Raw genomic sequence first — 11,941 nt, 5'->3', positions numbered from 1 at the left:
AGGTAATGGGGTGGGTCGCCACTGGGATGGTGCCAGTGTGCAGGGCCCTCGCTCCAGGTTATGTTCAACTAACTGCATTGGGGGCAAGTTGATGTGCATACATGGGAGTGGTGGTACTAGACCCCACCCCCCCTGAGGGAGGGGTGGAGATGTTATGCAATGTCACAAAGTAATTCCAACAGTTTATGTATATTTGTAAATTGGTGCATAGTATTGAGTAGTGTGTGTGTTTAATAAATGTACTCTTACTTTTTTAAAGCAAAGTACAGACTGGACAATCAATTATTGAGTGTTATTTTTGTGCACCTGCAAATGGCGATTACTAGCCCACACCACCTCCCTTGAGTAAGCCTCAGACTGCTCTGCAACGCTACCCTCCGAGAGTCAGGCGCTACAATTAGGTGTTTGGTTCCCAGTGAAGGACAAATGTAGTCATGTTATTTGTGCAGGCCTCACAGATGCTGCCTCGTTTTCCAACACTAATGATTCCTAAAGGAAACTATTTCTGCACATCTGACAATTACCTCTGACAGGAGCTAGAAGGTAACTTCTCATACTTTCTACAATAAAGCCATATTATATTGTAGACTTGTAGCTCAACACACACTGTTGTCGTTCCTCATACTTTATATAAAAAATTACCAAAATAGAGTACTGTAATCTCTTCACAGTAAGTTCGCTACGGAGCAATCCAGTTGCTTGCAGGATAGCGAGAAGGAAAGTCCTCTGCCACTATTGCTCAGTTTTTTTCTAGCTTTTCTGGTCTGTTATATGTCCAAATGTAGTACAGTTTTGAAAAGGCGCTGTCTCTTGCATATTAGCAATTAGGAGGAAAGATACGAGAACCATTTATATCTCACTTCACTAGTTTGGCAAGATGGTCATTGACTTACACCAGCAACAAGCCAATGGATGTTGTTTTATAATTGTAATATCCAGTTTTGAAATAGAGCTATGAAAGTATCGCCTGGACTGTAAAACTAAAACAGTTCATTAAAATGACAACATTATCCTCTCGGTTTTACCCTTATCTTAGAGATTTATTGCAAGTTTACTATGCTGCCAAATGGATGCCTGGTATATGAACATCAGACCCTCCTTTTCCAGCAGATAACCAGGTGCCAAGAGAAAACACATTAGCCTGTCCAGCAAGGCCAGGGATGGTTCCCAGATCGACCACTGGCATGCCACAGAAAAGCCTTTTGAATTTGTTCAGGGCCTGCCAGCCCTGCAATGCTAATGATCAAATTCCCTTCTTCCATCTTGGATTCCTGCCAAACAGATGTGTTGGGTACTTAAAACCGAAGATCCACCTCTGCTGATTCACAATCTTACCCATGACACATTTGTCATGCTTACTTACTCATAGTGAAAAACGAAAATTTCCCAAGTCTCAGTGTCAGCAGGGAGCTACAACCTCGCTGAAGGAGCCTGAGAGACTTTTCAATGTGGTCAAGCATAGTGATGGCTTTCCTTGAGGGCAGCATTGGCATGGCTCTGAAGGATTTCTTTTATTTTTGTTTAAATTTCTTTATTGGGAGTTTTACATTTCATGGTACATAGTTACACGCGATTATTAACACATGTTGACAGGTAAGTGCAGGCAATTGAATGGTATCATTACATCACGGAACAACCATCCCATCATATCGTTTACATCACAGGTATGAAACAGTGAGATGAGATGGGGACTACCCTTCAGGTGGACTATTACGTGCAATGGCAGGTTCCTTGGTGCCTGCTTATGCAGGTTTCCCAGAGGTGTGCGTTGGTGTTCAGTCCCCAGCACTATCCCCGTAAACCTTCTTGTATCGTGCCCATGAGTGCATTCCCAATGCGGGTAGGCCAAAAGCTCTGAAGGATTTAAGCCACAGATTTTTTTTTATTTTTTTTAGAGTTTTATATAGCGCAACATAGACCCGAAGATATCAGGTATCAGAGCGCTTTACATGAGCACCAGTTTCGTTACAGATGGACACATTAATTTTTGTTAGGCACGCGAAGATTAATTGATTTGCCCAGAATCACAGGATGTTGAGCGCCGATGCCGAGACACAAACCCGGTTCCCCAGCTTCGAGGTCGACCGCTCTAGCTGTACGGCTACATCCTCTCCCCACTTCCATGCACTTCTTCTGTGAAGAGCATATAACAGACACCTGACAAGACTTAGCGTAGGTTTAGTATGCATTTGTGCTCCTGTGATGCAAAGCTACGCGTCATGGTGCAAAGCAGCATACACTGCAGTGCCAATAAAATTACATGTACGAAAACTGTTTACGCCAAAAGCTGACATTAGCGCAGCACCAAAAGTCCACTATAATCAATGGAAGAGCGGTGTAACAGAGTTGGTGCAGTGCAATCATCAATAGCTTTTCATACAAAGCCTGGTCTATTAGAATAGCGTGACTTGTTTTTGGTTGAAATTTGAACACAAAATAAAACCAGGTGCAAACAAGTGCAACTAGAATAACGGGTGCTGTTTCTACGTGCAAAATGAGTAATTACCACCAAATTACTCATTTATACGGCTTACTCTTGCACTGCTGTCCTCATCTTGAAATTTGTACAGGAAGGCATCCCTTAAGTACTGATCACATGCAAAGCAATGCTGGGTCACCTTTGTGCTGTAGTGCAATGAGCGATACCAAAGGGGATGATGGACGGAGCGCTTGAGCAAATCAAACACTCACCCCCAGTCAACTGATCTGGGTTTAATCCATCATCATTCTTTAGCTCACTCTGCCACCCCAGTTCAGACATGGCCATATGCAAACCAGTCTGACCCTGTGCCTCATGGGAACAGTCCAGCCCGAACTGCCAAGCGATGTCTTCCCTGGACTGGAAACAAGCATCCTGGGACCGGTTTCGGGTTCATAACCCTCATCAGCCAGGCTATCTTGAATCCAGTGGCAAAGTGAGCAAGGGACCCACGTCTGGGCATACCCTGCCAACTTAGGGCGAACAAATCGATACCAATGAGCAGCATCACAGTAAAACAGCTTACTTTAGTGAGAGCATGGATGACAACTTCATTGGCGCTTAACTCTTGCTACATCTGTTGCTGCACTATTGTTTCCCATTCACACAATGTGTGCTCCTGATTTTCATACAGTGCTGCACTGCATGAAGGAAGCTTACTCTGAGCCAATGAGACCCCTCCCAGCTGTCAGTGCCTGTCTTCTGAACAGCCCAGCCATCATGCTGCTAAGCATTGATGTGATGCTCTATTATTGAGGCAAAACACTGATAAGTCTTGTTTTTTGTGCAATCATTTCTCTGCATAATATGGAATGAAATTAATGCAGACAATGATTTGAGGATATGTATGATTTCCACTGTAATACCTTGCATAATGGTATTTAGTTAGAAAGTGCTGCAAAAATGTCTTGCACATTACAGAGTCACTTAAGAAAGCAAGAACACTAATGATTTTCACGATTTCTTAAAAATCCTTTGCACTTTATAGGAGTCAATTATCCAAGCTGGGCGAATTGATGCTCCATTCCCTTATTGCAGTTATCCATTGCACAATACAGTGGGATTTCGGAAAGCACTTTATTAATCTTCCTTATTCTTACTGCATACATGTCTTGCATATTTTAGGGTGGCGTTTTGCCAGACACATTACTGATTATCCTAAGCTTCTGTGCAACAACATATCTGCACAATATAGACTAGCATGTGTGCAGGCAGGACAGGGGCGGCTCCTCCGCAATGGCGGAGGAGCTTAGCCCCACTGGCTCAGAGCCAGCAGCTGAAAAATGAAACTATATTTTAATATAGTTTTATTTTACAGCTGCTGGCTGAGCCAGCGCTGTAGGGAGGGCAGGGCCAGGACCTTGGGAGGGAGGATGGAAACTGATTGTGCACTTATAAGCGTGCATGGGTTTGGCCCGCTTACATAGGCGGGCCAAACACACATGTGCACTTAAGGCTTTCCAGCCCAGCTGTATTGTGCAGCCGGGCTGAACAAACAGCGCAGAATCCCTGCCCTGAGCATCAACGCAGCCCGCTCAGGCCAATCCCTGCGCTGCTCTCATAGCATGAGAGCAGCACAGGGTTTGCACAGGGAGTCTGATGCTGCCCCTGTGCCTGCTGGGACAAGAAAGACCAGGGGCGCGACGCGGGAGGTGGTCGACAGCTCCAGGTAAGTCTCCTTGTATTAATTTTTTTTATTAATATTATTAAACCCACCCTGCTCCTCCAGTGCTCCCCCCACACCACCTCCACCCTTCCCATCACTGTTTGTTATTGGCATGCGCCACTGAGGCAGGACAGTAATCATGCTTCTCCTTTCTTATTTGATCTCTTGCACACAGGCAGATACCATGTGGGGATTGGCGCCCTCTTTGAAATAATCCAATGCACAATTTGGAGTGGGATTTATACAGAGGCGGCTTTGATGACAATTGTTTTTTCATCATATAGGGTCAGATGTACGACCATTCACTTTTGCGAGTCCAAATTGCATCGAATTGTGACCCACAATTTGAGACTCACAAAAGTGAATGTACAACGGGACCGCAAATTGCATGCCTCATTAATATTCATGAGGCAAGCGCAATTTGCGACCCCATTGGGAATGGCTGGCACTCCCAAGGATGGTGGCCTGCTGGGCTCAGCAGACCACCATGTCTGTGACTGCTTTTTAAATGAAGCAGTTTTTTTTTAATGCAGCCCGTTTTTCTCAAAGGAAAACGGGATGCATTTAAAAAAGGAAAATGTAAATTTCAGTTTCATTTTTTAAGGGCAGGCAGTGATCCCTGGAACCACTGCCTGCTCTTAAAAATATTTTTGCAAACACGCACAAAAGGGAAGGGGTCCCCCGGGGACCCCTTCCCGTTTGCAAGTGGTTTACCACTTACTAGAAGTAGGTGGTAAACTTCAAGTGTTTTGCCGCCGCAAATGGGGGTCGCAAAACAAAAGTACATTGCATTGAGACTCACTATCAAGAAGGGATGCCCTTCCTAATAGCAAGAGTCGCAGACGCTATTTTGCGAGTCAGTGACTCGCTAAATAGCATTTGTGCATGCTAGGACCCTATCTTACGGTCACAAACGGGCCGATCCCCCATTTGCGACCGCAAAAACCGGTCATACATCTGGCCATAATCTCTTCCACAAATTAGAATGCAATTCAAGCAAAAATAGGCGATCCTCTTACTTCCTGCAGTTATCTCTTTCTTCAATATGTGATTATCTCATGCGTAGTAGTGTAGATCAAATAATGCAGGGTGCTCTTTTTTCACATATGCACCTCATAAAATGTTATGGTGGAAGCACATCTCTTAGGAGTGATCATTATGAGCTGTCATTGGATTCAGGTAAGTATCAATGTCGAGGTAAGTGATAGAGTAGAAGCTACCTTAGATAGCTCAACTCCTTGGTATCTCATAAGGCGCTCTCTTACCTGGAGCTCACAATTTGAGGAGAGTTAAGAATGAAACACATATATATAACATCTTTTGCCCCAGAATAAAAACTGTGCATCAGGCCTTCCATCTTTACTCCCAGAAACTGGAAAAACATCTACATATCCATCAGAACTGCCCAACTCTGCTCCAAGATAAGAAATAGTTGAAGACGTACCTCTTTAAAGAGCACAGCATTATAAATATGAACAGTTTACAAACCACTCACCTGTCAGATCATTCTTTAACTTTATGCCTGTCTTTGACCTTGAAGAAGTGTAATCTTGATTCCATCTGAAGATAATGTAGGAGTGCATCATGTTCACACATAAATCAGCACTCAATTATACTCTCTCATGACTAATCTACTAGAGGAAGGAGAGTATTATATGCTAAAAGTTGTTTTGTTTGAAATACATGTATTTAGAATGTGATTAATAAAGTTGTGTGACAAGTTATGTAATAACACGACAGGAGAAAATAACATAATTGGGCGATACTTAATTAGGATGTGTGCAACTAATGTTTAATGTTTATACGCATAGTTTGAATTAATCAAGTGCAAATGCGCATTACACTGAAACTTTTATAATCCATTGCATTTATATGTGCTTCAAGCAGTTGCATTTATTTTTTTGCGGGAAGGTGCACAAATCCTGTAGCCCTGTGCACATGTTAACTTAGCAAAACTAGGCCTCAGGTAGAATTAAGTTCAGTTGCTGCTCACATTAAGGTTTGAAATGTAATTCACGTTTTGGCCATCATTATGGAATGTATCTTGCTGAGTTGTTTCTATTGCAGGTGTGGATAAGGCTCCTTATTTAGAATAAAGGAGTTTTGTGCAAAGAGATAGCCAAGCATAATAAGGAAGAGTCGGCAGAGGGAATCGCCCTAACGAGCGAGTAGAGTTACGGCGAATGGAGAATGGGAGAGGAATGGTCAGGGACGAGAAGAGATAATGTGCTATCTGGCTGGGACAGGTGCCAAAATTATCCAGTTGTGCCACAGACAGAGGTGCCACTAGAGCCAAATTTCGAGGAGGGGGGGGGGGTTCTAAACATTTTGAGGGGGGGGCTAATTCTTCCAACAATAGGCAGAGTGGAGATGAAGGGGTACAAAAACAACAAAGCCTCGTTACACGTAAATGGTCTTTTAAAGACCTGTGAAGTACACGGGTGCGGCTGCGATAAGCTAAAAACTGTCTGTGTGTCAGCCCAGGAAGCTGTCTCAGCCCTTTGAGCCCAATGGGCGTTGCACGCCTGGCCACAGCTATGGAAATTTCCCAAGAAGGAGCCATTACAGTGTCACTTCGATGACAGATGATATTATGAGCTGAGTCTAGTTTGGGAGAGAGTACATTTTGGGTTTCCTTTTTTTAAAATTTATTTTTCCATTTTGCGTACATACAAAGGATAAACATGTGCAAATCCGTTCACTCATTAATTGCTATACATTATCGCTGTCCATTATTACAAAATAGCTAAATTGTACAAGTGAGATGTCTGTCCAGGCTGGAATAGAAGAAGTTACATATCAAGGAACATTTATTATCAACAATGAGCACCCTCGACCACCCCAGCACCACGACCTCTATTCCCTTTCTGATAGTCAACTGTGCAGGCTCGCCTTTCCTGTACCAGGGCTTAACACAACAGAAGGATGGTAACTAATTTCAAGAGGAGATCGGATCAGGAGGCTTATCCCACTCCCGTCGGGACAATGCCCTGCTCTAGGGGAGAGTTGGTTGTACGAGACATGTTTTCCACATATAAACAATATGGACCCTATTTATCTTTGGGACGGGCTGTGGTGAGCATTATGTTTGCATAATTTTCGCTATGAACATTACAATAGGCTAAGCTGCGGAGCCAGCTCTGTGCAGTGGGTGCTGATTTACGGCCCTAATGTATCGCTATCTCCCGCTTTGCCAGCAGGAGTCCCAGCGATGCGAACCGCCTAACTTTCTTGGGAAAAACGACTGTGTATCCCAATAGAGCCACTTCCGGTGTAGGGATCAGGGGTAGATTTATAATTTTCCCAAGTGTGTCGTGAACATGTTCCCAGTATGGCAGTAGTTTAGGGCATGTCCAAGTAAGATGAGCAAAGTCGGCGTGTGGCGCAGTGGGTTTACGACAGTTGTGTGGCTTGGATGGGTCGATTCTATGAGCTTTAGCAGGGGTGAAATAAATACGATGCAAAAACTGGAAGTGAAGGCGTTTGTGTTTGCTGTTAAGTGAAACTTCTTGTGTGACTGCGCAGCATTTGGCCCATTGTTCATCTGTTATCGGACGTCCCAAATCGGCCTTCCAGTCATTGCGGATTTTATCGTCGTTTACGGGCCTCATGCTAGCACAAGTCTTATACAGTTTGGAAATTAAATGCGCGCCACTTGTGCTTTCTATTATCAGTGTGAGGGGGGAAACGATTCGGATTCGATTGGGAAGTTAGGTAGGGTGGAGCGTAGCACAGATCTACCACGGCCTAGGACAAATCTATCCATTACACTACTGTCTTGGAAACGGGCGTCTTCCAACAGGGAGAAGCTATCACCGCCGGGGTATAGATCGCCCAGTGTCGATATTTCACATTTTGTCAGGGTGCGCTGGACTAAACGTTTGTCCAGGATCGGGATCCAGCAGGCGTTGTGGATGAGCAGTGCCGAGGAGTATAAAGCAGAGGCGCCGGTCAGTCGTCCCAGTCTGTCCCAAGCTCAACTTATACTGGAAACGGTTTGGATATCACAGGGGTCCCTGGGGATGACCTTGGGTAGAACCGTTGAAAGCTTTTCTGGAAGAACAAAGTCTGCTTCTGGTCGGAGATATGGAATCCGGGCATCCGGATGAAACCAGGAGTGTACGTAGCTGCATTGGGCCACCATATAATATAACTGTAGATCTGGGACATTGTAGCCACCTCTGTCATATGGCAGTGTAAGCACGGACCAGCGGACCCGAGCCTGCTTACCACCCCAGACCAGGCGTGTAAGGAGTGTGCGGAGCATTCGGAAAAAGCCAACCGTGAGGGGAATTGGGATATTGTTAAAATAATATAAAAATTTGGGAAGCACCATCATCTTTATGATCGCAACTCGTCCAGCGAGTGATAAGGGCAGCCGCAGCCATTTGTCCACCTGCGTTTCTAACGCATCAATGGCCCGCCCATAGTTAAAGCTAATGATCTGGGCAGGATTCAAATGGACATGTAATCCCAGATATTTGACCGATTCATTACACCATTCTAACGGGAATTCACACTCCCACTGCTTTGTGCTCGTAGTTAAAGGAAATATAACAGATTTATGCCAATTGATACCTAGGCCAGAGAAGCGGCCAAATCTAAGAATTTCTCTTATCAATGAGTCCAGGTTTTCTTGGGGTTCTCTGACATAGAGGATTGTGTCGTCCACGTAAAGCGAAACCAAAAGAGGACCTGTATTGAATTGTAGCCCACACTGTAGGTGTCGCTCCTGGAAGTGTTGTGTCAAAGGATCCATTGCCAGGATAAATAGTAGAGGGGACGAAGGACAGCCCTGGCGAGTCCCACGGGAAAGATCAAAGGGCTGAGAAAGTGTGCCATTTAAGCGAAGTCTTGCAATGGGTTTACTGTATAATGGGGTAGTGGTGGAAATGAATCCTAGAGGGACGCGACACATCCGAACACCTACCTGAGCTTGAAGGTCGGAGACGCCGTGAGGGGAACGGCCGGCGACCTTTCTTCTTGTTGTGGGCTCCTGTTTTGGGCTCTTGCATCCTGTGGCCATCTGACAGCGCGAGCGCCGTGAGGGAAACGGCCTTCCCAGTGCCTGCCTACATTACCCAGAGGGCATAGCGAGGCCCTTGGAGAGCGTCAGCATTACGCGCCAGGACCAATAAATTCGAGGAGCGCCTCCCGCAGCACGGGACGCGACACATCCGAACATCTACCTGAGCTTGAAGGTCGGAGACGCCGTGAGGGGAACGGCCGGCGACCTTTCTTCTTGTTCTGGGCTCCTGTTGTGGGCTCTTGCATCCTGTGGCCATCTGACAGCGCGAGCACCGTGAGGGAAACGGCCTTCCCAGTGCCTGCCTACATTACCCAGAGGGCATAGCGAGGCCCTTGGAGAGCGTCAGCATTACGCGCCAGGACCAATAAATTCGAGGAGCGCCTCCCGCAGCGCGGGACGCGACACATCCGAACACCTACCTGAGCTTGAAGGTCGGAGACGCCGTGAGGGGAACGGCCGGCGACCTTTCTTCTTGTTGTGGGCTCCTGTTGTGGGCTCTTGCATCCTGTGGCCATCTGACAGCGCGAGCGCCGTGAGGGAAACGGCCTTCCCAGTGCCTGCCTACATTACCCAGAGGGAATAGCGAGGCCCTTGGAGAGCGTCAGCATTACGCGCCAGGACCAATAAATTCGAGGAGCGCCTCCCGCAGCGCGGGACGCGACACATCCGAACACCTACCTGAGCTTGAAGGTCGGAGACGCCGTGAGGGGAACGGCCGGCGACCTTTCTTCTTGTTGTGGGCTCCTGTTGTGGGCTCTTGCATCCTGTGGCCATCTGACAGCGCGAGCGCCGTGAGGGAAACGGCCTTCCCAGTCCCTGCCTACATTACCCAGAGGGCATAGCGAGGCCCTTGGAGAGCGTCAGCATTACGCGCCAGGACCAATAAATTCGAGGAGCGCCTCCCGCAGCGCGGGACGCGCGCGGGCTCGCCCGGGCCAAGGGCAGGCCCGTCCTTGCCCGTCATTGACAGGAAGAGGCAGGGCTGGGCCGCCCCTCTAACAGTGACACTGTGACTGGGAACAAAGGATTGAGAAGCCCGCCTATCTAACTGTGAGTAAGCATTCACCTGAAAGCACTTGTCAAGTAGAACAGAACCAGTAGCAAGTATCCAGGACCGACCCCTTTTTATACATTAAGTTATTGGGATCCCAATCAACATAGACTTGCGAGTGTGGCTGGAGCAACCTGAAAGGTATAAAAGACATTGAATAAAGGAGCTGGTGATCATCTGGGGTGTAGAAGACTCATACGGGTGTCACGGGAAATCCTGTAGGGGTTCGTTGAGTGATTGGTGGGAGCACAAGTTGTCACACACTGCCTGCTGATTTAAAGGGTAAGACAGAGGTAGCATGGCAGGCACAGTTAGAACACGCTCAACCAAATCAAAACTAAGGTTACCTACTCAGATAAAGCCGTCCTCTATGGAAGACGGCATATTGCCCCTACAGGTCCAACCCACGGCAATTGACCATACGTTGCAAAAAGCCATAGGAGCAGTCTCTAGCGAAATTGAACGCACTGAGAGACGCCTATCCCTGACCCCAATATTAGAGATATCGTCCCCAACACAGGTGATAGTTTGCGAGAGAGTGGAATCTCCCCCCCACCAAACCCCAGAGTCTAGTGCTCTGGATCTTCCATGTGCCCAACAGACACCGGAAAGGGATACGGGGAACCAAACTATGGGTATACCAACAGGGGTATGCAGGAAACGTAAAGCCGGCCCAACGAAAGTTAGATCAAAGAGACCCAAAATTGGCAATGACCCATTTATAACAAAAACTAAAATTGAGACAGGAAGGGAGGTTGAGCCTAAACAATATGCAATCCCACCACTCTGGCTGTTGCAAATTATGGCTGACCTGCAATTACAACTGGAAACCTTCATAGCCAGCCAGATTAAACCACTTGTGAGTAGATTGGACAAGATAATCAACGAAGTAAAAAGTAGGGATAGGGCATGTAAGCTAGTATCGGATACCACTTTTACCCCTAGTGTCAGTAGTTCCAATTGTGCCTCAGCGGAAGAGGGACAACCTAGCAACTTAGAGGAGAGACAAGCCCAAGCCATACAGACCTCAGCACGAGAGGTTCACATAATGCAGCAGATTAAGTCCACAAGCCAAAAGGGGAAGTCCCAGCAAAAGGGAGTGCAAGGGCAGGACCCAAATATTACACCAAGGGACTATTCAAGTCCCCTAAACACAGTTCAAACGAATCAAGCGTCCTGTCAATTAACGAGTGCGCCCAGGTTAGCACCTTTAGTTTCCCTCCCAACGATAAATCTACCGCCAGAGGGATGCCCATTAGTAGTGATTTTCACAGGGGTCCCAGAACTTAAGGGCGATCAGAAGGAGTCCCATCAGGAACTGAAAAATAAGGTCATACACTGGCTGAGTTGTAACAAACCTTTGCCACAGGGGAAAGATGGAGAGATCCTTTTAGTCAGAAGGGTGAACTGGCTCGGTAACAGGCATAAAGATATCAGTGGAAACTGCATCATTATCAACTTTAGGGATAGCAGTCTGGTTAAATATATCCTAAGAGAGGACATAGCAAAACATAGCAGGATTATAAAAGCTCTACCCCTGGACTATTTATATCCTCGTCAATTTGCCCCAAATATGGAAAGACATCATGAGGGTGGACAAAGGGACATAACTCGTATAAATCCTCATGTAATTCAGGGATGTCAGGGAGTAAGGATGGGGTTGCAGGAGTAGGCTTGGCTATGTGGGATAATAGGTTTACCCCCCTCATGTCCCTA

This window comes from Triturus cristatus, chromosome 9, assembly GCF_964204655.1.
Source record: "Triturus cristatus chromosome 9, aTriCri1.1, whole genome shotgun sequence".
Lineage (NCBI taxonomy): Eukaryota > Metazoa > Chordata > Amphibia > Caudata > Salamandridae > Triturus > Triturus cristatus.
Note: the sequence above shows the minus strand (reverse complement) of the source record.